The sequence below is a fragment of the Pleurodeles waltl genome, chromosome 8 (assembly GCF_031143425.1).
Source record: "Pleurodeles waltl isolate 20211129_DDA chromosome 8, aPleWal1.hap1.20221129, whole genome shotgun sequence".
Taxonomy (NCBI): Eukaryota; Metazoa; Chordata; class Amphibia; order Caudata; family Salamandridae; genus Pleurodeles; species Pleurodeles waltl.
Genome location: NC_090447.1, coordinates 1,438,165,764 through 1,438,184,947, shown reverse-complemented (window position 1 = coordinate 1,438,184,947; position 19,184 = coordinate 1,438,165,764).

Here is a 19,184-nt window from a genome sequence, read left to right as displayed (position 1 = left end):
TGAGTTGGAGCACCTGGTGGATGGGGTCCTACCCCTGTATGGACAGCTGTATGGGTCTCCAGACCAACAGGTAGGTACACCATGTGGGCGATGCATGCAACAAGGTTGAATGGAGATGTGTGTGTGTGCTGGCAGTGTGTCATTTGGGTGGGGGGAATGGCTGGTGGTAGTGTACATTCAGGGCTCCGGGTGATGTGTGTGCCTGATGAGGGAAATGCTTTTTGTGGGCCATATGTGACAGGCTGGATTGTATGGTTAATGGTGTCTTCCTCTCTGTGCTTCCTCTGAAGGTCAGCGCCCATCAGAAGAAGGGATTGTGGCATGCCATCGCCAAAGACGTGCGGACCCTGGGGGTCTATAGCAGGTGGAGCACCCACTGCAGGAAACGGATGGAGGACCTGAGATGCTGGGCCCGGAAGACCGCGGAAGCCCAGCTGGGGATGGCCTCCCACCGAGGGAGGGGTGCCCGTTGGAACCTGACCCCCCCTGATGGGCTGCATACTGGTGGTAGCCTACCCAGAGCTGGATGGGCACTTGAGGGCATCACAGCAGCCAGAAGAGGGTGAGTACAGTGTGTGTAACACCCATCTTTGTTGCCTGGCATAGGATTCTGGTGGTGGGTTCCAATCACTGGGTGCCCCTTAATGCCAGCTCATACATTGCTGTATGCATAGGGTAAATGGGTGAATGGCAAAATCATGTTAGATAGCTAGGTGGCATTCCACGTCAGACAGGGCTTAGTAGTTCCCAGGAGGGGTGCAGATGGCGGTGGTTGGCTCTCACCCTGCTGTGGTATCTAGCCAATGGAATGCCAGTGCGGTGCATAATGCTCAATCTTGGTCCCTGTGTGTGATGGTGATGTATATTCCATCTGGGGTGTTGGTACTGTAATTGACCATGTGCTCCCTTTCTCTCCCCCCCCTATTTGTTTCTGTCATCCTATCCATGTGTGCATTAGCATCATCTGGCAGAGGAGCAGGGGCACTGGCGAGTGAGGGAGCTGCAGCCCACGGGACCCAGGAGGCAGAGTCCACTGACGCTGATGGGACCGTGGGACGGAGGGGACAGGAGGTGACAATGCTGACTCTGAATCCTCCTCCGATCAGAGCTCCCTGGTGGTGGCGGACACCTCTAGAACCACCCCAGCTACAGGTACAGCTGCCACCCCCGTTCCAGCACCGCTCTCCCTGTAGCCCCCCACCGAGTTACCCGTGCCCGCTCACCCAGGGGGGTGGACATCTCCTTTCCCAGGGGGGAGGGCATCAGTGGTGGGTTGGCAGCCCTACAGAGATCGTTTCAGGCTCTGGCCTCCTCTCTGATGGCAGCCAGTGTCCCCGGTGCTATCGTCCCCCCTCTAACTACCACTTCCCAGTCCCAGTCTCCTCAACCCCAACCCATCCCATGCACACATACAGACAAGCATGCACACAAAATATCATACAAGAGTTGCAAAGACAAACACAGGCAGCAAACTTCAAGCCACAAGCACTCACACAAACAGCAGACAGATGCACACCCAACAACATCCACTGCCTCCACTGTCTCCCGTTCTCCTCCTCCTCCCTCACAGTCACATTCACACTCACACCTGCGTGCACTGCATCAACAGCCACCACCACCATCACCACATCATGCAGCACACCCACCTCACTTGCAGACACCTCCACAACATCCATCCACACGTCCTCTTTGTCCTCTCCCACCCTGTCTTCTCCCTTCTAAGAAACACAAATGCTCGCACTCAGACATCCAACAGCCATCCACCTCACATATGCACACTGTCCATGCACCTGTACCCAAGTCCAGCAAACGTACAACCACTACCTCTACCTCCACTCCCATCCCTCCCACATCCCATCCCAACATCCCTAAGAAGCTTTTCCTTGCCCATCTTGACCTTCTCCCCCCCCTCCCCCCCATCCTGCCTGTAAGTGCAGGGTCCCAATGACCCAGCCCAGCTCCTCAGCCTCTGCCACTGCTCCCACCAAGAAATCTGCTGCTGGCACTAAGGGGCTCCTGAGTGTGATGGCAGCCACTCCCAGTAAGTCCACACCTCCACCTCACAAACTGAGGTCTAGGGTGGTGAAACCTAAGGGACAGAGGATGAGGGTCAGTGGAGGCTTCTCCTAGACCGCGAGGCAAGGACACAAGTCACAGGACAAAGGCCAAGGAGGCCCGTCAGAAGAAGGAATCCAAGAATCCCCTCCACCATCTGAGGACAAGGAGCCCTGTCCACCACCAAAGGAACCCAAGGATCCCCCTTCACCACCTGAGGGCAAGGAGCCCTCTCCACCATCTGAGGGCAAGGAGCCCCCTCCACCACCAAAGGACCCCAAGGATCCCCCTCCACCACCTGAGGGCAAGGAGCCCCCTCCACCATTTGAGGGCAAGGAGCCCCCTCTACCATCTGAGGGCAAGGAGCACCCTCCACCACCTAAGGGCAAGGAGCACTCTCCACCATCTGAGGGCATGTAGGCCACCATCCAGAGACTGTGGCCTTTCACTCCCCTCCAGAGACTATTGGGCAAGGATCCCCCTCCAGAACCATTGGGCATGAGACCCACTCCAGAGACTGTGTCCTTTCACTCCCCTCCAGAGACTATTGGGCAAGGCGACCCCTCCAGAACCAGTGGGCATGATACCCACTCCAGCGACTGTGGCCTTTCACTCCCCTCCAGAGACTGTTGGGCAAGGATCGCCCTCTAGAACATTTGGGTATGGTACCCAGTCCAGATACTTGGCTTTTCACTCCCCTCCAGAGACTGTTGGGAAAGGAGCCCCCTCCAGAACCAGTGGGCATGAAACCAACTCTATCTGGCGTGTCCCCTCAACCCCCCTTCTCCCTGAGGTACCTGCCCATTTCCAACATGATGCCCCTGAACAGTGGAGTCCGGATGTTGCCAGGAGTCAAGTTGGGACTTGGACTATGCCCTGTGGCCCTTCGGTACTTTGACCTGGTCATGGGCCCAATCTGTACATTGACATCTGCATTTTGATTTCATGATTCATTATGGTGGCTGTTGGCAGCAAATTACAGTGTTCGTACTTCAGAATTTTTGTCCTTGCATTATTTTCTCGTGGGTCCTGTGACAGTCAATTTACTCTGCTGTTGGTTCTGTGTATATGGTGTGTTGTGCGTGTGTGTTACTCTCCTTTTCCTCCCTCCCTCCCTTGTGTGCTAGGCGGCTGTACTCACTGTCGTCGGCTTCGTTGGCGTTGGTGCTCCAGGACAGCCATGGCATGGTAGAGCATCGGGAAGACTTGGAGTTCTGGTTCCATGGCAGCCGCGGAGTCCTCTGTGTCCCTGATGGTGAGTTTTTCGTTTACTGTAATGTGTTTCTGCCAGGCTTTTGATGGCATTGGTACCGCCCAGGAAATCCTGGTGGTTTACTATGTCATAATATGTTGGGCGGTACCTTGACTTCCGCCTGGCTTTAGGTGGCTACCGCCGTGGTCACTGGTGTTAAAAGACCTGGTGGTTGGTGTGGTACATTGGCTGTCTATGGAAGGTATCACTGCTATGGTCATAATTTTTCGCTAATTGCTGCCAGGCTGTTGGTGGTACTACCGCCACTTTAACAGTGGCGGTCAGTACACCACCAATGTCATAATGACCACATATATGTTGTCACAATACCTGAGTGCTCTGAGGATATATAGTGAGGGTCCGGCCTTTTAGTTCTAAAAAAACCCTGAGGAGTTCACAGAACGCGTATGGTACCCATTGGTGTCTACAGGCCACAAAAACTACCCACCAGGATGTGATAATGACGTGTTATATGTTCTTTTCTGTACCCATTCATTAAGCTGGCCTTCAGATGCATTTATATACTTTTGTTATTTGTTAAATTTTGCAGGGACGTAAATACTGGGCGCATTCAGTTCTTTATTGTTTGCTAAGCCTAAACAGCACATTTGCTGTACTGTTTCATTTAAGAATATCATCTGAACAGGAATCATGCAAGCTCTAAGTAAAGTTTCTATACCTCTAATTTGCCAATTTATTGTTCCCCACACACTTTTCAAATCAATTGAATTAACCCAATGTTCATAAACTTCTATGGTCAATCGGGAAACAAAGGAGTCAGAATATATTAATTTTGTATCAGTCAATAATACATGCAAATCTTCCATCACTGGCAATTTGAAATAATATGACTCAGTATACTTGAGACTGGGGGCCATTATGACCCTGGCGGTCCTGCCCCGCAACGCCGGCAGTGGCGGCCAGACCACTGACAGCGTGATGGTGAAGGACCGCCAAATTATGACAATGGTAGTGAAATAGCTGCATTGCAGCCAGTTCACCACATGTACCGCCAGGGGGGTACGACCGTCTGGCCGAAGATTGACTACCTTCTACCCGGCGCTCCACCTAACACTGCTGGCGGTATTTTCAGTATCCTTAACACCAGGGATTTTGTGACGGCAGCCCCGCCACAGAATCACTGGCAGTAACAATACTGGCGATAGGAATACTCATTCCTGTCGCCACTGCAGGACTCCCCAACCCCCCCCTCTTTGTAGACCCCACCCCTACCCCATCAGAAGCCCCCCACTCCTCCCAAGCAGTGACACCCCCTCCCCGATCCCCATTCTGAACCCCCCCACCCCCGTACATCCACGCACGCACATATCACACATACATACATACACGCACACAAACATGCACACTCATTCACACAAACATGCACACACGGCCACAACAAGCCCCCACCCCCTGCATACACGCATTCACACAAGCACACATACACTTGCATACACACGCACATAAACACACACAACACCCCCTCCCCCTCCATTCACACAAACACACAAACCCATTCACACACACAGCACTCCCCCCTCCCCTGTCGGTCAATCACCTTACCTGGTGGTCGTCTGGGAGTGAACGGGGTCCATGGCGCTTGCTCCGCAACCAGCACCTCGTCACCACAACACCGCCATGCTGTTTACAGTGATGTAATACGGCAGGCGGTGTTGTGGTGACGTGGCAGTGGAGCAACCTCCACTAGACCGCCGACCGCCAGTATGGCTGCTGGCTGCTTCCCCACCTAATAGTGGCGGAGAGCAGCCAGCAGCCATATTGACGGTCATTTGGCTGCTGCGATATTGGCGGTCTTTGTAAAAGACCGCCAATGTCAAAATGGCCACCATTGTGTCCAGAAAAATATGCAAACTTTCAGTATATGTTTTTGAACTGCCTATTGGCGGAATCGGGCAGTGTTCCCATTGTGCATATTTAAAAATACTTTTCGGGGTACTAGCTCTGTGAATAAAATGATGTCCATAATGACTATAACAGAACATATCTCCATAACTTCCTTTAAATTGGTACACATCATCATTTTCAAAAACTGTATAATACTGTAGATCAGACATCATAGTATCAACTGCTTTTACATCCCAGTCATCAGAAATCAATCCAGGTGTAATTACATCAGTCAATGGAAGTTTGAACACTTAAGGAATTTGAATGATCTCTGTAAGACCATATATATCAAATAAGACTTTATCCCATACAATCCCATCAGGAACTGGCGCTGCTGTAATGTTCACTAGGGACAAGTCTCTGCGTATTTTATGTGAAGAAAATTGTGGTTTTTAGACTTCATCCACCAGTTCAACTGTTGCGCGATCAGGAAGGTAATGACCATGTATAAGAAGAAAGAAAACAATGACAAACCCAATCTAAAGAAAAAAGGCAATCACAGTCCACGATAACCATAAATAGTTCCAAGGACAAATGAGATAGTTAATTTTTAGCCAATATATTAGCTTATGTGCTCTTGACAATTCAGTCACAGTTGAGGCAGATGGGTCTGAAGAAAAGTCATCAACATCGACAAAGTAACCATCATCTGTACAAACAAATGCTGGAGGTGTGTTAGGAAGAGAAACTGCTGAGGATTCCCTCACTGGTGTGTAATATGTTACAACATCCATTTGTGTTGAAGTTGTAGAAGGCTGCTCTATATCAGCAGAACTCAATGAAGGAGTAGTTGTCAGTGGAACCAATGAAAGCTCATTTTCCACCCTCCGCAAGCTCAAAGAGGTATCAGTGTTGCTGTTGAAAACCTGCAGAGGAACATCCTGGTCAGTAGTGGGAGGGATTCCGGCACTACTCAAGGGTCCTCTAGGTCTGCTGTGCAGTATCAGCCACATGGTGTAGCTTGACATTGACAATGGAGACAAAGCGATTCTCTTTCTAACCAGGCTGTGGGTGGTAGTATAACAGTTCTAGTACCGTGTATTCCCAGGATTGGGACTGGTGCATGATAAGAAGGACCGAACTTCTATTTCACAGCAATCTTTTCATATATTAAATCCCCCAGCATTGGAATCCAGCTGGTAGATGTTACTGGTACATCCCTAATTCCAGAGGAGGCGCACTGGCAGATGTGTCATCACGGAATTGTTGTAACTCCTGCAAGACAGTGACACGTTCATTTATGTCAAGAGGTGTATCTGCCGACTCCATGCCGGGACCATCAAGATCTGGAACATACAGTCGAGTTCCAAACAGGCAATCACCTGAAGTAGGCCCCCCAGGGACCTTCTAGGCAGATTATTAAGTGCTCTCTGAACTCCATACATGTGTGTAAGCCAACTACGACCCAGACTTAATACTCTTGCTGTTAAGGATTGCTTTAAATCGCGGTTTCGTCATTCCAGGACACTATTTCCCTCAGGGTGATATGGAGACGAGTAATGCAGTTGGACCCCTAACGAAGCCATGGTATTCCTGTAAGCCAATGAGGCAAAAGCAGGGCCCCGGCCCGAATGGAAAGCCGCAACAGCATATGTACCGAAAAAGACTTGCAAAACTTTAACAGTTCGAGCATCAGCCGAGCGCTGTGCCCAGACCCATAGAAATCTGGAGCATGAGTCTACAGCGACTGGAATGTATTTGTATTTATTGTCCGGTGTCAGGGGACCACAGTGGTCCAAGTACACACATTGTAAAGGTTTGTTAGAAATTAAGAGGGGTGTCTGTGGTGGGCGCTTAACACTGGAGCCTTCAATTTATTGGCAGATGTCACAGCAAAGGACATATTGCTTAGCCTGTTTGTAAAGACCTGGCCACCAATAGCGTGATTGTAATATCAAGATTGTAGCCGCCACACCAGCATGTGCAGATGCAACTCCCTCATGCGCTGCTTTTACTAACTCTGGTCTTAAGTCTTTGTTGGGAATCACTCAGACCCCCACGCCTGGAATGTTTGCTTCTGCATCAAACATGCCTCCCATCCGGTAGGAATGTTTTGTGGGATAGACTTTGGGCATAGGTGTGCCCTCAGCAATCGCTCCTACAGCTGCTAATGTTTCATCATCTACTCTTGTTTTAGAGTGTGTTACAGCTGCGACAGAAGCCATTGCCACTGCCGACTTTGCTGTTTCATCAGCCAAAGTGTTGCCTTCAATGTGTATTCCAACACGTTGGTGTCCTAGTGCATATACAACATGGACATTCGTTGTTTTTCTTTCAGATCCGCTACACATTCTGTGTTTTATGGGATTGTCTCTGAATCTCTGAACCCATTTTGTCTCCAGTAATGCAAGTATTCATTAAAGGAATATACTAAATGGGAAGAAACATTAAGGGAAGGAAAGCGCTTCCAACATTCCTCTCTTTAATAGTAAAAGAAAATAACCAATTAGAGGTACGGTGCTCCCGGCCTAGGAGGATCCTCCCCTTCCTCCAATACCGTATTAGAAAAGATACAACAGACGTCTGTTCGGAGCCATGTACTCAGGCTCCTCTGTATACTAATAGCTATTGCCGGGTACTGGAGGTGTTAGTGTTACACCTCGCTCTATACGGACCTATACACACGAGATCAACTTTCGAGTTGGATTTATTTATTTGGTCATGAATTCCGGGACACTAAGGATTCCCGCGTTATACCTTTTTGAGCCTTGAGGAAGTCACGGGGAGCACTTACTCCCATGACGAAACACGTGTTGGCTGTTATGTGATACATTAAAGATTAATTCTTCACTTAAAGGACTCCAGCGGAATTTTGTTCACTTGCATGTCCCATTTGAATTGGATAATTGAGTTATGAATTTGAAAATTATGCATTATTGACTTTACAATTATAAATTCTATTTACGGGTGCCTTGGTCTTTGTAATATATTCATTAAAGGACTGGACACAGTAGTATGAATCACAGACAATCAGAGTCATCTGGTCCGGATCCGTATGTTCCAGTGCCATCACCAAAGCCCTACGCTCTGCAAGTTTTGCTGTACAGTCCCTTAGAGTTTGGCTGTATGTTTTTTCAGGATGGAACTTCTCATCCTTCATATACCCACTCACGGCTGCGCAAGCAGCTGAGTACTGGTGTTTGATGCCTATAGCAGGTTGTGCTGAACCATCAGCATACAAGATTGTTTTGTATTGTTCAATAGGTAGTGTATTTGCTGGAACAGGATAGTCAAGTTCGTATTGTAGGAATTCTTGGATCTGTAATTTGGAATCAAACACATAATCAACATCAGTGGCCATCAGAGACGTTGCCCATTGAATCCAATGTGGATGCAATGCTTTAATGTTCAGGACGCTTCCTTTGGTGACTGCCTCAAGGGCATGGATTGGGGATACAACATGTTAGAAATGGGGTCTTTGGTTGACAGTCAGGTTACCCCCTTTCCAAGCAAGGACCCTCACTCTAGTCAGGGTAAAAGAGAATCACCCTCACCTAACCCCTGCTTACACCCTTGGTAGCTTGGGACGAACAGTAGGCTTAACTTCAGAGTGCTAGGTGTAAAGTATTTGTACCAACACACACAGTAACTTAATGAAAACACTACAAAATGGCACAGCACAGGCTTAGAAAAATAGGAAATATTCATCTAAACAAAACAAGACCAAAACAACAAAAATACACAAGTCAAATTATCAATTAGAAAGCAAAAAGGGTCTTCATGTAATTTTAAACACACACAAACGTTGTTAGCGTGAAAATGTACCCTTGGTGCGTCAAAAATAACCCCACACGGGTGAGTGTGCGTCAAAAAGGGCTTGCGATGCGTCGATTTCACTCAGGAGCGGGACCTTCCATTGTTTCTCCTTTTGTCGGGTCGGTGCGCATTGTTTCTCCTCTAAGCAGGAGAGCGATGTGTCAATCCGGTCGGCACTCTTGGGTCAGGGCAGCCCTTGCGTTGTTTTTACACACCCAGCGGTGCTTGCGTCGGAAACCAGCCGGCCGATGATCCGAAAACCACGCAGCGCGGGTTGCGATCCCACCAGCCTCCGTCAGTGATGCGGCCCGTTGTTTCTCCAGCTCCGTTCGACGATTCCTCGGTCGCGTTGCAGGCGAGCGTTGATTTTCAGCCACGAAGCCGGCAGCATGTTGATTTTCCAGTCGCAGATAGGAGTTGGGTCGATCTTGTCCCCTGCACGGCGTTCTGTGTGTGGATTTCTTCCTCTTAGGCTGTCAGCTTCTTCTTTCAGGGTCTCCGGAGCTGGATGGGCAACACAGGGCAGAGTAGGAGTCTCTCCAGAGTCTCCAGGTGCTGGCAGAGAGAAGTCTTTGATGTCCCTGAGACTTCAAACAACCGGAGGCAAGCTCTAAATCAACCCCTTGGAGATCTTCACAAGATGGAAGGCACACAAAGTCCAGTTTGTGCTCTCTTACTCTGGCAGAAGCAACTTCAGGATAGCTCTACAAAGCACAGTCAGAGGCAGGGCAGCTCTTATTCCTCAGCTCTTCAGCTCTTCTCCAGGACGAGGTTCCTCTTGGTTTTCAGAAGTGTTCTAATGTCTGTGGTTTTAGGTGACCTTATTATACCCAATTTCTCCTTCGAAGTAGGTCTACTTCAAAGCAAAGTCTCTCTTGAATGTGAAATCCTGCCTTGCCCAGCCCAGGCCCCAGACACTCACCAGGGGGTTGGAGACTGCATTGTGTGAGGGCAGACACAGCCCTTTCAGGTGTGAGTGACCACTCCTCCCCTCCCTCCTAGCACAGATGGCTCATCAGGAAATGCAGACTACACCCCAACGCTCTTTGTGTCACTGTCTAGTGTGAGGTGCAACCAACTCAACTGTCAAACTGATCCAGACAGGGAATCCACAAACAGGCAGAGTCACAGAAATGGTATGAGCAGGAAAATGCTCACTTTCTAAAAGTGGCATTTTCTAACACACAATCTTAAAATCAACTTTACTAAAAGATGTATTTTTAAATAGTAAGCTCAGAGACCCCAAACACCACATGTCCATCCGCTCCCAAAGGGAATCTACACTTTAATCATATTTAAAGGTAGCCCCCATGTTATCCTATGAAAGGGACAGGCTTTGCAACAGTGAAAAACGAATTTAGCAATATTTCACTGTCAGGACATATAAAACACATTACTATCCTACCTTAACCATACACTGCACCCTGTCCTTGGGGCTACCTAGGGCCTACCATAGGGGTGTCTTATATGTAAGAAAAGGGAAGGTTTAGGCCTGGAAAGTGGGTACACTTGCCAAATCAAATTTACATTCAAAACTGCACACACAGACACTGCAATGGCAGGTCTGAGACATGATTACAGAGCTACGTAGGTGGGTGGCACAACCAGTGCTGCCGGCCCACTAGTAGCATATGATTTACAGGCCCTGGGCACCTCTAGTGCACTGTACTAGGGACTTACTAATAAATCAAATATGCTGATCATGGATAAACCAATTACACACACATTTTGTAAAGGTGCACTTGCACTTTAGCACTGGTTAGCAGTGGTAAAGTGCCCAGAGTAACACAAACAGCACAATCAGAGCCCAGCACACATCAACAACCTGGGAAACAGAGGCAAAACATTAAGAGAGTCCACGCCAAGGATGAAAATTCTAACACGTGTCCCCCCCAGCTGATAGTGGAGAGCAACTACCCAACCTCATGGGAGTTCTCATCACTAAGACAGAAGAACCTGGACAGACCATCAGCATTGGCGTGCTCTGTACCAGGATGGTGTTCCACCGTAAAGTCCATCTCCTGTAGGGGTATGGACCACCTCAACAGTTTTGGATTCTCACCCCTCATCTGCATTAACCATCTGAGGGCCTGTGGTCAGTCTGAACTCGGATGTGAGTCCCAAACAAGTAGGGTCTTAGATTCTTCAGCGCCCAGACCACAGCAAATGCTTCGTGTTCTATAGCACTCCACCTACGTTCCCTGGGAAGTAACCTCCTGCTAATAAAGACTACGGGTTGATCTAGGCCCTCTTCATTAAGCTGTGAGAGTACTGCTCCAATACCATGCTCTGAGGCGTCTGTTTGAACAACAAACTCCTTGGAGTAGTCAGGTGCCTTCAGCACAGGTGCGGTGCACATGGCAGCCTTCAGGGCATCAAAAGTGGTCTTGCAAGCCTCTGTCCAGATCACCTTCCAGGGTTGCTTCTTTGAACTCAACTCTGTCAAGGAGGTAACAATGGTACCATACCCCTTGACAAACCTTCTGTAGTATCCTGTGAGACCTAAGAAGGCTCTCACTTCAGTCTGGGTCTTGGGAGGCTCCCAAGCCAGAATTGTATCAATTTTTGGCTGTAGGGGTGCCACTCCCCACCTGCCCTATTTGGCTCTTGCTCGCCTTAATAGTGAGGCTTGCCTTCTGCAGGGCCTCTAACACTCTCCAGAGATGTTGCAGGTGTTTCTTCCATGTGGAACTGAAAACAGCAATATCTTCCAGGTAGGCAGCGCTGAACTCATCCAGCCCAGCCAACACCTGGTTGACCAACCTCTGAAAGGTGGCAGGGGCATTCTCCATCCCAAATGGCATCATTTTAAATTGAAAGTGTCCATCTGGGGTAGAGAATGCGGACCTCTCCTTGGCCCCCTCAGTTAAGGCAATCTGCCAGTACCCAGATGTTAAGTCAAACGTACTGAGGTACTTGGCAGCTCCGATCCAGTAAATGAGCTCATCAGCTCGGAGGATGGGGTGCGCTTCAGTTTTGCTGACCACATTGAGTCCCCGGTAGTCCACACAGAACCTGAGTTCTGGAGTGGCACCAGGTGCAGCAGCCTTTGGGACCAATACCACTGGGCTGGCCCAAGGACTGCTGGAATGATCAATAACCCCTAGGGTAAGCATTTTGGATACTTCATCCTTAATGCATGCCCTGACCCTGTCAGTCCCCCTGTAAACTTTTGTTTAACCCCTTCGCTGCCAGGCCTTTTCCTCCTCCTGTGCCAGGCCTTTTTTTGGCTATTTGGGGCAGTTCGCGCTTAGGCCCTTATAACTTTTTGTCCACATAAGCTAGCCAAGCCAAATTTGCGTCCTTTTTTTCCAACATCCTAGGGATTCTAGAGGTACCCAGACTTCGTGGGTTCCCCTGAAGGAGGCCAAGTAATTTGCCAAAATACAGTGAAAATTTCATTTTTTTCAAACAAATGGGAAAAAGTGGCTGCAGAAGAAGGCTTGTGGTTTTTTCCCTGAAAATGGCATCAACAAAGGGTTTGTGGTGCTAAAATCACCAGCTTCCCAGCTTTCAGGAACAGGCAGACTTGAATCAGAAAACCCAATTTTTCAACACAAAGTTGGCATTTTACTGGGACATACCCTATTTTTATGATTTTTTGTGCTTTCAGCCTCCTTCCAGTCAGTGACAGATATGGGCATGAAACCAATGCTGGATCCCAGAAACCTAAACATTTCTGTAAAGTAGACAAAGTTCTGAATTCAGCAAGGTGTCATTTGTGTAGATCCAACAAGGGTTTCCTACAGAAAATAACAACTGAAAAAGAAAAATATTTTTATCTACGTTTTACTCTGTAACTTTTTCCTGCAATGTCAGATTTTTGAAAGCAATATACTTTTACGTTTGCTGGACTCCTCTGGTTGCGGGGATATATAGGGCTTGTAGGTTCATCAAGAACCCTAGGTACCCAGAGCCAATAAATGAGCTGCACCCTGCAGTGCGTTTTCATTCTATACCGGGTATACAGCAATTCATTTGCTGAAATTTAAAGAATGAAAAATATTTATCAAGAAAACCTTTGTATTTCCAAAATGGGCACAAGATGAGGTGTTGAGGAGCAGTGGTTATTTGCACATCTCTGAATTCCGCGGTGACCATACTAGCATGTGAAATACAGGGCATTTCTCAAATAGACGTCTTTTTTACACACTCTCTTATATTTGGAAGGAAAAAATGTAGGGAAAGACAAGGGGCAATAACACTTGTTTTGCTATTCTATGTTCCCCCAAGTCTCCTGATAAAAATGATACCTCACTTGTGTGGGTAGGCCTAGCGCCTGCGACAGGAAATGCCCCTAAACACAATGTGGACACATCACAATTTTTGACAGAAAACAGAGGTGTTTTTTACAAAGTGCCTACCTGTAGATTTTGGCCCCTAGCTCAGCCGGCACCTAGGGAAACCTACCAAACCTGTGCATTTTTGAAGACTAGAGACCTAGGGGAATCCAAGATGGGGGTGACTTGTGGGGCTCTGACCAGGTTCAGTACCCAGAATCCTTTGCAAACCTCAAAATTTGGCTAAAAAAACACGTTTTCCTCACATTTCGGTGACAGAAATTTCTGGAATCTGAGAGGAGCCACAAATTTCCTTCCACCCAGCGTTCCCCCAAGTCTCCCGATAAAAATGATACCTCACTTTTGTGGGTAGGCCTAGCGCCCGTGACAGGAAATGCCTCAAAACACTATGTGGACACATCACATTTTTTTAAAGAAAACAGAGATGTTTTTTGCAAAGTGCCTACCTGTAGATTTTGGCCTCTAGCTCAGCCGGCACCTAGGGAAACCTACCATACCTGTGCACTGTTGAAAACTAGAGACCTAGAGGAATCCAAGATGGGGTGACTTGTGGGGCTCTGACCAGGTTCTGTTACCCAGAATCCTTTGAAAACCTTACAATTTGGGTAAAAAAACACGTTTTGCACTAATTTCGGTGACAGAAAGTTGTGGAATCTGAGAGGAGCCACAAATTTCCTTCCACCCAGCGTTCCCCCAAGTCTCCCGATAAAAATGGTACCTCACTTGTGTGGGTAGGCCAAGCGCCCACGAAAGAAAATGGCCCAAAACACAACGTGGACACATCACATTTTTTCATAGAAAACAATGCCTACCTGTGGATTTTGGCCTCTAGCTCAGCCGGCACCTGGGGAAACCTAACAAACCAGCGCATTTCTGAAAACTAGAAACCTAGGGGAATCCAAGATGGGGTGACTTGTGGGGCTTTGACCAGGTTCTGTTACCCAGAATCCTTTGCAAACATCAAAATTTGGCCAAAAAAACACTTTTTCCTCTCATTTCGGTGACAGAAAGTTCTGGAATCTGAGAGGAGCCACACATTTCCTTCCACTCAGCGTTCCCCCAAGTCTCCCGATAACAATGGTACCTCACTTGTGAGGGTAGGCTTAGCGCCCACGAAAGAAAATGGCCCAAAACACAACATGGACACATCACATTTTTTCACAGAAAACAGAGGTTTTTTTTGCAAAGTGCCTACCTGTGGATTTTGGCCTCTAGCTCAGCCGGCCCCAGGGGGGGGCAGAAATGGCCTAAAATAAATTTGCCCTCCCACCCCCCCAACTCCCGTGTCCCCCCCCCCCCCCGGGAGCGACCCTTGCCTACGGGGTCGCTCCCCCTGCGTGACATTGGCGCCAAAAAAAAAATCCCTGGTGCCTAGTGACCTAAAATCGGCCGATCTGCCCCCAAGGGGGGCAGAAATGGTCTACATACAATTTGCCCCACAGGGGAGCGACCCTTGCCTAATGGGTCGCTCCCCATCTCTAAAGAACAAACAAACAAAAAAAAACACAAAAAAATAATTTGCCCTGGCGCCTAGAGGTTTCTGCCCCCCCCCCCCCCGGGGGCAGAAATGGCCTAAAATTAATTTGCTCCCCCCCCCCCGGACCGACCCTTGCCAAAGGGAGCAGAAATGGCCTAAATACAATTTTCCCCTCCAGGGGAGCGACCCTTGTCCAAGGGGTCGCTCCCCATCTGTAAAACAAAAAAACAAAAATATCCCTGGTGCCTAGTGGTTTCTGCCCCCCTTGGGGGCAGATTGGCCTAATCAAAATAGGCTGATCTGCCCCCCAGGGGGGCAGAAATGGCCAAAAATAATTTCCCCCCCCAGGGGAGCGACCTGTCAACACCAGGACAGTGCGTGCTCTACGGGCATCTAGAATGCAAAAACCCAACACTCGCAAGATAATGTAATTTATGCATTGTGATGATATGTTATTGTTTAACCTTTTGCATTGCAGAATTCCTTCCAAAAGATTCATTTTTAAGGTGCTTATAAATACTGTACATTTGCAATGTATTGCTGCAGACATTCAGAGTGTGATAGGGTGTGGTCCCTTTCCAGGGCCTTCTAGAGACTTTCCCTGCAACATGCCTGGGCGTGGTTCTAGGCTGGGCCAAGACTCTATAAAAGAGAGTCAGCCCAACTTCCAGTGCTCACTATTCAGAGGTCCCGGTGCAGAGCAGCAGCTTCTTCCTGAGCTCCTGTCCCGGCGGCCTATTTGGATTTTCCAGTCTTCTGCGCTCATCTCTCATTGGTGATCACTGTTTCCAGGCGGTAAGACGGTGTTTGGACATTTCCCAACACCGTAATTGAGAATTTTCCTATTCTTGATTTTAATTCTTAAATGAATAACAGATTACTTGTGTGCTGCCATTTTTTGACATTTGTATGGTGGTTTGCAAATAGGGAGGACGCGCAATTTATTCCATAAAGATTTGACTTCGTTATTACATTGTTGTTCATTGCGCGCTGATATTTCTTGACATTTACATGATGTTTTACGAGTTGGCATGACGTGCAACTCGTTTCATGAGCATTTAACTTTGTTGTTCATTGCGCGCTACCTTTTCTTGACATTTACATGGTGGCATTCGAATAGGCGAAACGCGCGATTCACTTCTCGTGTGTAATTCATGCTGTTCATTGTGCGCTACCATTTCTTGGCATTTGCATGGTGGCATTTGAATCGACAAGACGCGCGATTCTTTCCCTGAGTGCTTTTCATGTTGTTCATTGTGCGCTACCATTTCTTGGCATTTGTATGGTGGCATTTGAATCGGCAAGACGCGCAATTCTTTCCTCGTGTATAAATAATGTAAATTACTGTGCGCTACTATTCTAAGACATTTTCTTGGTAGCATTTCAAGTTGACACGTTGCGTGATTTATTCCTTGAATCTACTTTGTGTGATTTCATGATGCACAATCCTTTATGGTGTTTATTACTCATATAAAAATCTGCAATGTGCGCAATTCACTTCCCAATGTTTTTTATGAGATGAACACAACAATACCAGAGTTCTAGTTGTAATGCTGTGTGTTCCTGATATATATTCTTAAAAGGAGATTCATATGGTTGTTTAGAAATTGCTCAGAGTGTTTCCTGATTCTCATGCTAAAGAAAGTACTCGAATCTGAAAGTCCTATTTAACTTTTCCTGTTTCCTCCTCAGGCATTCGGTCATCTAAAGCCTAGTCAGTTTTAGGACTATTTTAAGGTTGTGCATGTTTTTTCGGAAAAGACGAAGCTTAGAGTTGTAGCATGGTACTGATTTCATGAGATATAATGTTGATGTTGTGTTTTAACCTTTTGCTTCCTACAGGTCTCCTTCCCAGCTTTTCCCGTCCTAATCCCCTTTTCCCCACTTGGACTTTCTTAGACTCTGTGATAAATCTAATCAGAGTATTGGAGCTGTCTTGTGGTGGAAGTGTTGGGAACGTGCACAGACCCCGAGGATCTGGTGACTCTGACAGAATAGTGAGCCCACGAATTATTATCCTCCTGGTTTGTGTATGTTCTCAGCATGGCCACACTGGACGAACTAGTCAAGGCTATCACCCAGCTCCAGTCAGAAGTGGTATCATCAAAGGATTTGACAAATAGTCTAGCTGAGAGGGTGAGTCAGTTACAGAATAAGGTTGAGAAGAAAGAACAAAGTCCCACAGGTGTGTCTTGGCCAGGTACTTCTTCTCAGACTTCTGGAGGTAATCCGACTAACATTTCCCTCAATGTTCCTTCAGCCATTCCTTTAGCTCCCCCAGAACGCTTCTCAGGTGATCCCTTGAAAGCGCAATCTTTTCTGATTCAAGTGGAACTTCACTTCACCTGCAGACCACATACTTTCCCCGATGCCCAGTCTAAAGTAGCTTTCTTGTTGTCATATCTGTCTGGAGATGCAGCTACCTGGGTTATTCCTCTTGTGCGTAAAAATAGTCCCCTGTTGTACAACTGGAAAGATTTTGTTCGTGAATTTGAGAGAGTTTTCGATCGTAGAACTGTAACACAGTCAGCAGATCGTGAATTATTAGACTTACGCCAAGGGAATCAGGACTTAGTGTCATATTTAGCCAACTTTAATTGGCTGGTCGCTGAGACATCCTGGCCTGAAGAAAAACAAGCGCCCTTGTTTTACAGAGGACTCAAAGAGGAGCTAAAAGACATCTTAGCGCAAATCGACCCACAACCTGCAAGCTGTCAAGATTTAATAAACCTTGTCTTGAGGCTTGATCATCGTTTAAATGAACGAAAAGGAACGCGTAAAAAGACTGAAAAACATTCTTGGCATGCTCATGATAATAAAGACTCAAGAACTCCGAGAGAAAGAACGCCGGAACCGATGAAAATTGGAACCATCAGGAGACCTTTGACCAAAGATGAAAAGGACCTACGCAGAAAAAATGGGTGGGCAATGTCTCTATTGTGGGCGGAAAGGTCATTTTGCCAAAGATTGTCCAATCAAAACAAAGAGCAAGCGAGGACCAATGCATCAGTCGAGTCGGAAAATCTAAAGCACCCAAGTTGCAGAGAAGGGTTGCTCTTGGGTGTCACCGTGGATCCTTCACAATCCAAACATCTAAAATTGGGAATAAGAGTTCAGGTCAAGAAAAAGACCTATTTCAAGAAGGCTCTAGTCGACTCTGGGGCTACCGGAAACTTTGTTGACGCCCAATTGGTTCGTGCATGGGGGATCCCATGTATTGAAAAGAAGACCCCAGAAACCATCCAGGCAGTTGATGGAAAACTCTTGACTGGAGGTCCGATAACTCTTCAGACTGTCCTCTTGACAATAATTTGTGAAGGTAAAAATCAAAGAAAGAAACATAAAGAGGAACTCATCCTTGAGGTGATCCATGCTCCCCAGTATGGGATCATCCTTGGCTTGCCATGGTTAACTCATCACAATCCAGAGATTAATTGGGCAGAACGAAAGATCGTGTTCTCATCAGTGCTATGTAAAGAACATTGTCTCCAAAGGACTCAAGAATCGGAAGTTCGCCATTCTTACATAGCTACCGCCGCAGAGAAAGAAGTTCAGTTGCCCAAACAGTATTCGTCTTATGAAGATGTATTTGATGAGAAGGAAGCAGAGAACTTACCTCCTCATAGATCTTATAACTGTCAAATTGATCTAGTCCCAGGGGGGATATTTCCCAACTGTCGTGTGTATGCCCTGTCAGAACATGAAAATCAACATTTACGAAAATACTTGGATCAATTCTTAGAGAATGGTTTCATCCGCCCCTCTAAATCTCCCACAGCTTCTCCTTTATTTTTTGTTCCAAAAGCAAACGGAGAGCTTCGAACTTGTATCGACTATAGGGGCTTGAATAAAATCACCATCAAGAACAAATATCCTTTGCCTCTAATTCCGGTCTTACTGGAACAAGTAAAGAAAGCAAAAATCTACACGAAGCTTGATCTTCGAGGTGCTTACCATTTGGTCAGAATGAGAGAGGGTGACGAATGGAAAACGGCATTCAAAACAAGATATGGCCTTTTTGAATACACCGTCATGCCTTTTGGTCTGTGCAACGCTCCAGCAGCATTTCAATTTTTCTTAAATGACGTTCTTAGAGAGTACCTCGATATCTTTGCCATAGTTTACATTGATGACATTTTGATCTACTCAGACAATGAGAATGAACATGTTCAACATGTCAAGAAAATTTTGGCAGCCCTTTGTAAACACCATTTATATTGCAAGCTAACCAAGTGTGGGTTTCATGTTACCACAGTTGAGTTTTTAGGGGTTATCCTTACCCCTCAAGGTATGGTGATGGCAGAAAGGAAAGTAAAAGCCGTATCTGAATGGCCCATCCCAAAGACTGTTCGTGCTGTACAATGTTTCCTGGGCTTTGCAAATTTTTACCGGAGGTTCATCAATCATTTCTCCCAGACAGTGGCTCCAATTACTAAGT